The sequence below is a fragment of the Centroberyx affinis genome, unplaced genomic scaffold, assembly GCF_046629955.1.
Source record: "Centroberyx affinis isolate AG114_WGS23_722 - 3 ecotype Tasmania unplaced genomic scaffold, CSIRO-AGI_Caff_v1 ptg000228l_1, whole genome shotgun sequence".
Lineage (NCBI taxonomy): Eukaryota > Metazoa > Chordata > Actinopteri > Beryciformes > Berycidae > Centroberyx > Centroberyx affinis.
The window spans coordinates 111,279-123,935 of NW_027278915.1; the positions used below are offsets into that span (position 1 = coordinate 111,279).

The window sequence follows — 12,657 nt, forward strand, 5'->3', positions numbered from 1 at the left end:
TGTCAGAAGTGGGATTCGAACCCACGCCTCCAGGGGAGACTGCGACCTGAACGCAGCGCCTTAGACCGCTCGGCCATCCTGACTTCACTTACCCCTTTGTCAGACAGACTTAAAGGGGCAGTCAGTAACATTAATGAAGCCCACTGTCTAAGTAGTCTCAAATATAAAAATCACCCATGGTAGGGTGATTAGGGAAATGTTAGAATTTAACAGCTGCAAAGGCAATAAACTTCCACTGCCAGTGTTATTCATAGCCAACACTGGCAGGCTGGGAGTTATTTTGGTACTAGCTACAGACTGGCTGACAAGCTAACTTAGCTCTACCAGCAAATCAACCCTAAATGTGTCCAAGCAGGGCGCATTTTCTGTTTCATGGCTGCACTGAAGCAAAGCTGAAGAAGCTAAAAAACTATTTAAAAAGGGGATATGATGGTGTTGCTAATACGTAATTAACCTATAACATAAATGTATGAAGCAAAAGTTTCCTGCTTACCCTCTCTCGATGCCAACAGACTGGACACACCCCCAGATATATTATTCTTTCTGTAATTAAAGGGGAATACCACTCAGTTTAACATGAACACAAACACTCAGCTGACCAGCTTTTGAGTTATCAGCTACATTCTCTGCATTTTGGCTAAGATCAAGTTTAAGTGAAGGTCTCGCGCGATCACTCCAGGTGGTGATGCGACATCGGCTACTAAGCAGTCGGCTGTGTCCGGACTGAAGAATACGCTGTGTTTTTCTTGGATGAGTGTGGAGGAACAGATGAAGGACCGTGTCCGTGAGAGGTACTGTTCAGTGCTTTGGAACTGAAAGTTAACAGGGAGTGATTGACGGTCAAAAGCTTTTTGTTGATCTAAGCTGACACAGATTGCTGACAGAGATATTCTGGCATATATACAGGACAGAAATCTGTGTAGCTGAATGTTCCATGTAATTTTCCTTCCCTTAACCCCACTTGTTTGATCCACACCTACAATGAATGGCATGGCTGTGGATAAGCGGTTAGTAATAACTTTACTCAGGATTTTTAATCCACATACAGCATTGTGAGGGGTCGATAATTGACTAGTAGCGTTGGGTCATCTTTTTTGTAGAGCAAGGATACCACTCCCTCGCGCATACTCCTATTCATTTTGCCACATTTATAAATTTCAATATATATTTCCAATAAGTGATGTCCTACTAAATCCCAAAATGACAAGTAGAACTCTTTTGTGAGCCCATCTATGCCTGGTACCTTTTTATCCTTCATAGTTTTTAAAGCGGTGTGTAGCTCTTCTATGTTTAAGTCTTTGTCCAATTCCTGTCTTATTTCCAGCGGTATTTGTTTGTCTAAACATTCTATAAACTTGTTTCCTCTTTCAATATCAATATCTTCCGCTTGGAAAAGCTTACCACAATGCTGCCTTGACATCTCCACTATTTCCTCTCTATCCTCACATAAATCACCATTCTCTTTCTTTAACCCCTGTATTACCCTCCTTTTCCCTCTTGCGCGTACTTATTTAAAGAAATATGCAGAGCATTTCTCGTCTTGCTCATTTTTGTTCCTCTGCAATTTAAAAGCAAACATTTGGGCTCTCTGTTCAAACATTTCCTGTTGTTTCTTCTGTAACAGTTAATGTGTCTCTGTCTATTTTTGTTCCAAATGTGTTGTTGATATGTTGTTCTTGTATTTCCATGTCCCTCTTATTCCCACATAGTATTCCCACCCCAGATGAGTGTACCCCACCCACGCTCCACCTGGAATCCCATTTTACCCACTCTTTGGTGAATTTGGATATGTCATTTTCGTTTCTCAAATGGACTTCTTGGAGTAGACAAACGGCAAAATTAAGTGTGGCTAGATGAGAGAAGACTGTTGTTCTCTTACTTGTTTTTTTGTACCCCTCTAACATTCAGAGTGATGATTTTGAAGTCCATTACAGTTATGAGGGGGGGTACCTAAATTAGCTGCAAAGTGACACTTACTGGGACCTCCTGGCTGTGAGGAGCAGGCGGGGCGCTGCTGGGAGGGATGACCGAGCTGGCTCCGGACCGTTGGGGCGGGGGGGGGGGGGGGGGTTGGTTTCGTCGCTGTCTCTGTTCCCTTCCTCACGCTCGTCGCCAGTGGCTGCCGTGGTGGTGAAGGCGGCTGCCTCGGCCTCCTCTGTGTAGCTCTGATCCTCCCGTCTTGTCTCCGTTTGTACCTCTCCACGTTCATTTTGCTGCTCGCGGATTTCTTTTATTACCAGTTCAATGTCTCTCAGATCTGTCTCTGTTGTTTTTGTGGCGTCTTCCCCGCAGTTTGAGTCGTTTCTTTCCCAGATTTTTTCTTTCCCCATTTTCGACAGAACCTTGGCTGACCTGCGTATATGAGAGAGCCGCGGTTCCCCCGATGGTGAAGGTGGCTGGGGGGATGGGTGAAGCCGTCATGTCCTTTGGGGTCTTCTTTCAGTTGGACTTGAAACTGCCTTTTCCCGGTCCAGGTACCTAAAGCGTCTTATTTCTTTCACACCAGGCAACACTGTCACATATCTGCCGAAGAAGTAACGAACTGTCTCCTCACTCAAGGGTTGTACATGTGGACTGTTACAATCCGAAGATTATTCCGGCACAGTGACAACACGTGAAAGGGCTTCAGGACTAAGCTAGCTTGCTGCACAGCTAGCTCGCACGCTTCCTCCATGTGGGCGATAGTGGTGAAAGTCACATCATAATAGCCGTTAGCTATGGTCTGCTGCAGGCAAAGGAGGTCTTCAGGTTTCAATTTCAAAGCATTGTAAAGCACCGTTCTTCCAAATGAAACCCTGTCAGGGAAAGCAGTTTCTTTATCCTTCGATTCAAATCTCAGTGTGTTCTTCAGGCTTAGTCCGGCTGATCTCTCTGCCGACTGCTTAGTAGCCGATCGCCATCGCCCCCTGGTGTGATCTCGCGAGACCTTCACTTAAACTTGACCTTAGCCAAAACGCAGAGAAGCGCCGGAGACTGAAGACACATCTCTTCAGGTTACACCTAGACCCCACTTGAAACATGTCAGTTGCCTGTCAGTCAGCCTTTGAGGGTCCAGTTTACCCACAGAACTTGCATTGGTGGTTCAGTGGTAGAATTCTCGCCTGCCACGCGGGAGGCCCGGGTTCGATTCCCGGCCAATGCAGTAACTTTTTCAAACTCCAGATAATCAAAACAGGAGTCGACTGGAGGATAGACTGGCATCAGTGCTGCTGTAAATGCCATGGGAAACTCACATCTACAATACCTATAAAGCCGCTTTTCCACTGCATGGTACCGGCTCAACTTGCCTTGACTTGACTCTACTCGCTTTTGGTAGTACCACTTTGCATGAAACACGACACACACAGCAACAATGTAGGATATCGAAGGGATGGTGTTCTTGATTCTCGGTATGTGGCTGTTAGTCACAGCAAGGAAAAAGATTTTGTCTTGCTGCCTTCAGGAGGCTGAAGGCAGCAAAAGACTGCTCTCTGGTTGCTCAAAGGCGAGGCAAGAGGGTTAGCTAACCTGATAGCTAACGTAAGCATATATGTCCCGTGTCGCGATGACGATTCTCTCTGACCAATCAGTAGTCTGCAGTGTTTTCACGTCACCTTTTGGTATCGCCTCAGCTCGCTTGGAACCTCGACAGAGGTGCAACCAAAAAAGTACCAGGTACCAGGTAATATCGTACCTGGTACCTGGTACTTGCCCAATGGAAAACCAAAAAAGTCGAGTTGAGTTGAGCTGGTACTATGTGGTGGAAAAGCGGTATTAGATGAGGTATGAATACCAGAACTGTTTTCACACAACTGAATGCTGTTTCACATCTAATAACACTCTACAGTCAAGTACACTATATCTTGTAGATTTCTAATGAACTCAATTCCATGTTTTACCCACTGGTGACTGTACACCCTCTGATTATCAGAGTTCACCACCGTATCATTTCCCACATCTACACATCACAGACATCCTGCAAAACTGTTGCTGTCAGAAGTGGGATTTGAACCCACGCCTCCAGGGGAGACTGCGACCTGAACAGCAGCAGCCACCGGATCGTCTGTTCAAAATTCAAAAATGTTGGAGAATTAGGCCAATCACATTCGGGGCTCCAACATTCTGCGACCAATCGTCTTGGCGAATTCTTCCCGGCTCTCCAACATTTGACCAATCACGGTGGAGAAATGTTGGAGTGGACTCAGCGGAGAAGCTACGTTTTTTTTTTTTCCTGAAGGTGGCGTTCATCAACAGGCAATAAAATTAGCTGTACGCTATCAAAGTCATTCAAATCTACTCAAGCGACATGGTGAGTATTTACACATTTAGCTACTACAGTGCTGTATGACATAACTTTAAGTATAGAAGTAATTTTACCTGTTGTGTTATGTTCACACAATCACTTTACACAAGTTTATGCTAGTTAGCTAGCGTTAGCTATAATGGCTGATGTTACCAAACGTATCTAACTTACCTAACGGTAACTTACTGTCATGATTCCTGCCTAGCCCTTGTGTTTTCCTTGTGTTTCCCCTTTCCTGTGTTCCTAGTGCTCTCCTGTCTGTCTCTTTCCCTGTCCATGCTTTGTGTGTGTGTGGGCGTGGTCTCCCTTCCCTGTTCTCCTGGCTCCCAGCTCAGCTCATCCTGCACACCTGAATCCTATCACTCATCACCGTCTGCTCACCTGCTTCCCTTCAGCCCACACTTTAAAAACCCCCGTCTGCCATCCACTCTCCGCCGGATCATACTCTCTGTCATGAGTACACCTCAGCCAGACTCCAGCCCTTACCCTCCAGTCTTCCTGCCTCGTCTGTCTCCCGTGTTGGATCCCCGAGCTCTGGACCCCCTCTGCCTGGCTCTCCCCTGCACTTTGCCTGTCCTGCCTTGGCCCAGCTTCCCGCCTCATCCTCATCTCCAGACATCCAGCTACCAGCACAGTAAATAAATGTTTTCTTGAACTGTACTCTTTGCCTCCTGTGTTTGTGTCTGCACCTGGGTTCACTTGCCTCCCCGTGACACTTACAGTACGTTAGGTTAAGTGACACAATTTTCATTTTTCATATTCAAACTGACAATATTATGTTACACTATCTCTTCTTTTTCATTGGGATCAAAACTGCTATTTACTATAGGCTACTTAATATTACCAAATATTAAATGAATTTCCTAAGAAGGTATACAGCTAACGCTAGCTTTCTAATCCATTATATTTCCACCACACATAAGAACACATATTTATAATGGAAATCAGGTTAATTCATGAGCTGTGTTTCAAACACGGACGCAATATAGCCTAGGTGGCTTATGCCACCACTGTGTTTTTCATAGGATTATTACAATATTACAAGGCCTGTGGTCTGGCTTTCATGTTCCAGCACTTGTGACACCAAAGGCGCAATGGCTTCAAAATCACACAAGGCAATGGCAGACTCAGAGTGGCTGTTACGCCTGAGGAAGTTTGCCAGCACTGGGGCCTGGCCTGCAGGTGGAGGAAACAGGCCAGCTCCCAGGCGGAAGAAGTGGTTTGAGCTGTATAAAAGGGTATGAGTATATACATGGCACAGTATATTGTATTAATTGTTATTTATTCTCACAATACATTTTACTCATTATAACTTGTGTCAAGTACAATAAAAGGCTAGGTTCCTATGAGTTAATAAACATGTAATGAGCAAATAATTTACATCAGATCTCTGTAACTACACAAATGAAAATCAATGATTTAATCTGTGTTCAATTCAATCAAATGTACTGTTATTAACTATTATTTTTAGGTCCAAGGCATCGTGGCGCAACAGACTGCAGCAGTGGGTCCGGTCCAAGGCACCATGGGGCAACAAACTGCAACAGTGGGTCTCGTCCAAAGGGCTGTAGGGCAGCAGAGTGCAGCACTGGGACAAGTGCTAGGAGCGGGGGGCCATAAGCAGCGACCATCATTGAATTTGTCAATGGTATTTGGAGTTATTGACACTCAAATTGACCATGAATATTTGACATTTTGTTCACTGAACAATAGTTAGACAATATTGTCCTCTCATGATACGGCCCTTTGTTTTATTGCCTTTCAGTTTAACAAGCCAAGATTTGGTGGTGCTCATGTTGCTGCTTTAAAGCCAAATCTTAGTACAGCCAGAAAAGTAACCAATGTAAGTAGAGATCAAATAGCAACTGTTTAAATTGGGTTATTAATACAAGTTACTTAGACTGAATGCTTTACAGACCCAAGACACCGACCCCACTGAAGGAAGTACCAGTTTTCCAGCCAGCATTACTGTCTCAGTGAGTAATGATATGTCACTTTTCGAATACAGTTAAAGTATTTGTATTTCTACACACAATTTATCCCAAGATTATTAAGAGTATTAGAACCATTCAAATCAGAAATGACATTTGAAAGCTAAATAATAGTGTTTCATGTAGAGCAGCTGTATGAAATAATAACTTAAGTGTAGTGACTATCCAAAAAACAAACTTAATTAGTCACTTAACGTAGGTGGCTTGAAGCATGTTCTTGACGCGTATCCACTTAAAATAAACAATGACCAAAAATGTTCTTCTTTGGGTGATGTTCCCATTTAGTGCAAAGGTTGAATATTTACAAAAACAGTACTTTACCGCTTATGAAGTCTTGTTTAATGCTGGATTACGGTAAGAACCGTGTGCTCCCCACCACCTACAGGCTCATACTGATTTCCTGTTCATTTACAGACACATTTAATATTCAAATTCAAATGGCTCCTACATTAAGGTTTGATTGTTTTGTAAATGCTACAAATTTTTTAACAAATGTAATTATATTCCTTGCCATGCTTTTACAGGCTCCAGACCCTCAGACAGATGCTCAAGCTTCAGTGCCTGTCCTCAGTCCCATAGCAGTGTGTGCCACTGTGCCAGTAAGTAATTTAACATTTAATTTCATACTGTGTAGAGCGTCAGCAGTGTCTTTTACCAGTATAAAGTATGTTTATGCATTGTTTTGTTATTGCAAAGACTGCTGACTCCAGGACAGAGATACTTCAACAAGCTTCAACAACTCAGCTGCCCCGTTTGTGGTCAGAGGGCTGGCCACCTGAAGACCACAAATGGATTGTGAAGACCCTTCTGAAGTTGGGGCCCAAGGGGAAACTAGAGCTTCAAGACAACCTGAAGCTCTGGTACTTTCCACCACAGCCAAGCCATCTGTACCACCAGGCTCCTGCTCCAGACCGCTTTTTTGCCCATCCACTTCTTGTCTGGATGCCCTACAAATTGTGGAAGGTGAAGGTGGTCTGTCCCAATCCTTCCTGTGGACAGCATCAATTGACAGGGGCAGGTCTGCACAAGAGGGCACGGCAGGTTCTGGACATAGATAGGTTCTACAATATGGTGACAGAAACCCTCACCTGCACCAAGTGTAGAGCCACTCATGTGTCCTGGAGTCAGACTGTCCTGCAACAGCTGGATCTGACCCACCGGTCTGAGTTCAGGGTCATCCTCACACAAAAGTGAGTAAGCTCTCTTTGAACATGCACTTGCAATCTCATCTTCAAATGTACTTTTTGTAAAATATTTTTAAATATGTATTGTCTTGCTGTGACCAAGGTATGCCTGTGACATCCGGGTTATTCGACTGCTGCGTGAGCGAAGCCTGGGCAACAGCCCCACACGGGTTGTTAAACAGCTGAAAGAGAACCACAGCGAAGAGTGGCTGCAGCGCCTGGCCCGTTACACCACAGAATGTGTAGACGTCCTGAACCGCCCCAGTCTGCTACCCATCACCTTCCAGGAACCCCCAGAACCTGCAGTGGTGCCAAGCTGCAAGTGGCTCCTCACTGTTTACAGCCAGGACATCCTGACAAGGCTGGATGACATCAAGGCCAGGATAACCTCAACATTTGGATCACTCTTAAAGTTAGATTCTACCAAAAAGGTTAGAGGAAGTCTTGTTTAAATTATGCTGCTGTTCTGAATCATGTTGGGTAACACACACTCACAGAGGGCTTCTAAATCATGTGTGTTGCAGATCACCAAGAAGCTGGCCGGGACAGCCAAGGGAACAGGACTCTTGCTCACCTCTGTCGGCAATGAGCTGGGTCAGGTGCTGATCAGTGTGCTGACAGCTCAAGAGGGACCTGGGCTGGACCTGATGGCTGCTGACCTGGTCAAGAGATACCAGAAAGCTGGTGTGGATTCCCCTGTCGTGATGTATGTCGACTGTGGGTGCTGCATTGAGGCTGGGGAAACCAAGCTGAAGACCAGGTTCAGCGGGTGGCCAGATCTCCATATAAGGCTGGACATCTGGCATTTTATGCGACGGATCGCCTTGGGATGCACTACAGATGCCCATCAGTTGTATCCCATCTTTATGTCACGGCTGTCAGCATGCATCTTTGAGCGGGATGCAGCTGATGTTGCTCTGCTATGCAGAGCAAAAAGGGAGCTGCTTATGTCCCAGGGTCTGCCTGCACTGTCAGATGGAGAAGTCAACAAACACCTGACAGAGGAGGAGCTAGCTCTCCATTGCCGGAGGAGGACCCATGGAGAGGAGGCCACTGTCTGCCTCATTGAGCAGCTGCTAAGATAGCTCATGGGGAACAGTGGCAACGACTCCCTCTGTGTTCCTCTCCTCGACAGGGAAAGGATGGAGCACATCTGGCAGGTCCAGAAGAAGCATGTCAGGTGCATCCAGGACCCCCCTGGTGTAGCACTGTATGCAGAGACGGGGAGCATAACCAAAGGGGGTGTGCTTCTCAAGACCTACAGATGTGCCAGAGGCTCCACTTCTCTGGAGCCCTTTCATCTACACCTGAACCGCTTCATCCCAGGTTTATGTCAGTTATGCATATTGCATACATGTTAAGAAGGAATATTCATTATATTTGTGTGTTTCCTAAATAGCGTTGTATCTATTTTTAGGGACCAGTGCCAACAGCCTGAACTTCCAGATATATCTTCTGGAAGGGCTTAACAGGTGGAATCAGGACCGGGCCACTGCTTCCTTGCCATCAGGCCAGTCATCACTCCGCACCTACACAGGAGACCTGGTTCACAGCGTAAACAGGAACTACGAGAAACTGTTTGGCAGGAAAGTGGTCCCCACGTTCTCTCCGCCTGTGCGTTACACCGGTAAGACATATTACAATCCGTAACACTGCAGTAATTTTTCCACAGTCTTAGTCTCTGTTTTTTAACTTTATTATTCCCTTCATCTCAATTTTTAAGGAGAGCTCATAGGAGTTCAGTACCTGTTCGGGCAGACTGGTCAGGCACTGCAGGAGATGCACCCTGACTCGGATGAGACGGCACAGCTGATGGAAGACCTCAATGTGGAGGAGAACAGGGGGGAGGACGAGGGGTTCTGCGACCTCATGGAGGACCCCACAGTGTTAGACCCGGAGGTCCTTCAGTCACCAAGCTCCTCACTAGAGACCTCTGTCTCCTCCACCCTGACTGCCAGTGTGGCTTCTGTCTCTGGAAATGACTCCGGTTTTTCGTTGCTCTCAATGTACTGACAGAATAAATATACAGCTAAAACAAGGACAACAAGATGAACAGAGGTAAACCTCTACATTTACATTATGTACAAATATGCATATATATAAAAAAAAAAAAGTGTGTGTATATATATATATATATACACACACATGAGGTAGGTGTTACAGGTTTATTGCACAGGGATCGTTTCTGTCACTGTATGACTGATTTAAGTGTTCATCAGAGTGATGGCCTGTGAGAAGAAACTGTTCTTGTGTCTGGTTGTTTTGGCGTACAGTGATCTGTAGCGCCTACCAGAGGGGAGGAGCTGGAACAGGTTGTGTCCAGGGTGTGATGGGTCTGCAGTGATCTTTCCTGCCCGTTTCCTGATTCTGGAGATGTATAAGTCCTGAATGGAGGGCAGGTTGGCACCAGTGATTTTTTCTGCAGTCCTGACTGTCCTTTGTAGTCTGTTCCTGTCCTGTAGAACTGGATCAGCAGCTCCTGAGGCAGGTTGAACTTCCTGAGCTGGCGTAGGAAGTACATCCTCTGCTGGGCCTTTTTAATAATAATAGTATAATAATAATAGTTAGTATAATAATAATAATAATAGTATAATAATACTATTTTATGCATTTTATTTATATAGTGCTTTTCAGGGTACTCAAGGACAACATAAATCTTAAGATGACACCGAATGACAGAACATCATGTTATAAATCAGAGTAAAAGCAATTGCTAAAAAAATTACTGAAAAGGAAAATGGCGCTGACTGGATTCGATCCCACGACCTTCCACGTACAGCTAATAGAAAACAATGCAATACAAAATGCAACCTTTTCATATGTTTAAAAGCTCCAAAATCTCCTTCCATAAATGCAAGTAGTAAGAAATATCTCCAAATTGCCATTTTTTTCTTTCCTTTCTTCATTTTTTCTCTTTTCCTTCCTTTTCTCTTCCCTTTTCTTCTTCCCCCTTCTCCCCTCTTCTCCCCCTTCTTAGAGAGACGATTGTTCCCCAGCCTGAACGCAGCGCCTTAGACCGCTCGACCATCCTGACTTCATGTGACTAACTATCAGACAGACTTAAAGGGGCAGTCAGTAACATTAACTAAGCCCAAAATTAAGTGTGGCTAGATGAGAGAAGACTGTTGATCTCTTACTTGTTTTTTGTACCCCTCTAACATTCAGAGTGATGATTTTGAAGTCCATTACAGTTATGAGGGGGGGTACCTAAATTAGCTGCTAAGTGACATTTACTTAGTACAAGGGGGGAATAGAAAAATCGAAAAATTAACAGTCAGTAGTCCACATCAGTTGGTAAAGAAATAACTTACGTATCAAACCGGTCCTTGGTCTTAAGGGGAGAGAGAGAGAGAGAATAGGTTGTGGAAGGAATGTCTTTCTGCAGAACTCTCCCCGTCTGGGACCTCCTGGCTGTGAGGAGCAGCTGGGGCACCGCTGGGAGGGATGACCGGACTGTTGGGGGGGGGGGGTCTTCGGTGGGCTCGTCGTCCACTAGCAGAGGGCTGTATTTGTTACCAGGAGGTAGTTGCACTGATGTCGAGGCTTGGGGTGAAGTGATGGGGCTGCTAACTTTCCTTTTCCTCGCTCCATCTCATTTGTCTCTCGTCACCAGATTCCATTTGTCTGGCTGGATGTTTGTTTCATCGCGAGCGTGAGGCAGGCCATGGTGGTGAAGGCGGCTGCCTCGGTCTCCTCTGTGCAGCTCTGGTCCTCCCGTCTCGTCTCTGTTTGTATCTCTCCACGTTCATTTTACTGCTCGCAGATTTCTTTTATTACCACTTCAGTGTCTCTCAGATCTGTCTCTGTTGTTTTTGTGGCGTCTGTCACGTATCTGCCGAGGAAGTAACGAACTGTCTCCTCACTCACCCGAGGGTTGTACATGTGGACTGTCACAGTGCGAAGATTATTCCGGCACAGCGACAACACGTGAAAGGGCTTCAGGACTGAGCTACCTTGCTGCACAGCTAGCTCGCACGCTTCCTCCATGCGGGTGATAGTGGTGAAAGTCACATCATAATAGCCGTTAGCTATGTTCTGCTGCAGGCAAAGGAGGTCTTCAGGTTTCAATTTCAAAGCGTTGAAAAGCACCGTTCTTCCAAACAAAACTCTGTCAGGGAAAGCAGTTTCTTTATCCTTCAATTCAAATCTCAGCGTGTTCTTCAGGTTTAGTCCGGCTGATCTCTCTGCCGACCGCTTAGTAGCCGATCGCCATCGCCCCCTGGAGTGATCGTGTGAGACCTTCACTTAAACTTGATCTTAGCCAAAACGCAGAGAAGCGCCGGAGACTGAAGACACATCTCTTCAGGTTACCCCTAGACCCCACTCGAAACGTGTCAGTTGCCTGTCAGTCAGGCTGTGAGGGTCCAGTTCACCCACAGAACTTGCATTGGTGGTTCAGTGGTAGAATTCTCGCCTGCCACGCGGGAGGCCCGGGTTCGATTCCCGGCCAATGCAGTAACTTTTTCAAATTCCAGATTATCAAACCAGGAGTCGGCTGGAGGATAGACTGGCGTCAGTGCTGCTGTAAATGCCATGGGAAACTGTCGCATCTACAATAAATAAGATGAGGTCTGAATAACAGAACCGTTTTCACACAACTGAATGCTGTTTCACATCTAATAACACTCTACAGTCAAGTCCACTATATCTTGATGATTTCTGATAAACTCAATTCCATGTTTTACCCATTAGTGATTGTTACCCTCTGATTATCACAGTTCACCACCGTATCATTTCCCACAGCTACACATCACATAGATCCAGTTCAAAACTGTTGCTGTCAGAAGTGGGATTCGAACCCACGCCTCCAGGGGAGACTGCGACCTGAACGCAGCGCCTTAGACCGCTCGGCCATCCTGACTACATGTGCCTCATTATCAGACAGACTTAAAGGGGCAGTCAGTAACATTCATGAAGCCCACTGTCTAAGTAGTCTCAAATATAAAAATCACCCATGGTAGGGTGATTAGGGAAATTTTAGAATTTAACAGCTGCAAAGGCAATAAACTTCTACTGCCAGTGTTATTCATAGACAACACTGGCAGGCTGGGAGTTATTTTTGTACTAGCTACAGACTGGCTGACAAGCTAACTTAGCTCTACCAGCAAATCAACTAAATGTGTCCAAGCAGGGCACATTTTCTGTTTCATGGCTGCGCTGAAGCAAAGCTGAAGAAGTTAAAAACTATTTAAGAAGGGGA

At 45.4% G+C, this 12,657-nt stretch overlaps 2 non-coding genes across 2 annotated transcripts; both read right to left on the bottom strand.

Annotated features, from left to right (window-relative positions):
• Positions 1-83, bottom strand: trnal-cag (transfer RNA leucine (anticodon CAG)). Its single transcript has one exon. It is a non-coding gene; the product is annotated as a tRNA-Leu (tRNA).
• Positions 84-12,235: 12,152 nt separating this feature from the next.
• On the bottom strand, positions 12,236-12,318 carry trnal-cag (transfer RNA leucine (anticodon CAG)). Its single transcript has one exon. It is a non-coding gene; the product is annotated as a tRNA-Leu (tRNA).
• Positions 12,319-12,657: the final 339 nt, after the last annotated feature.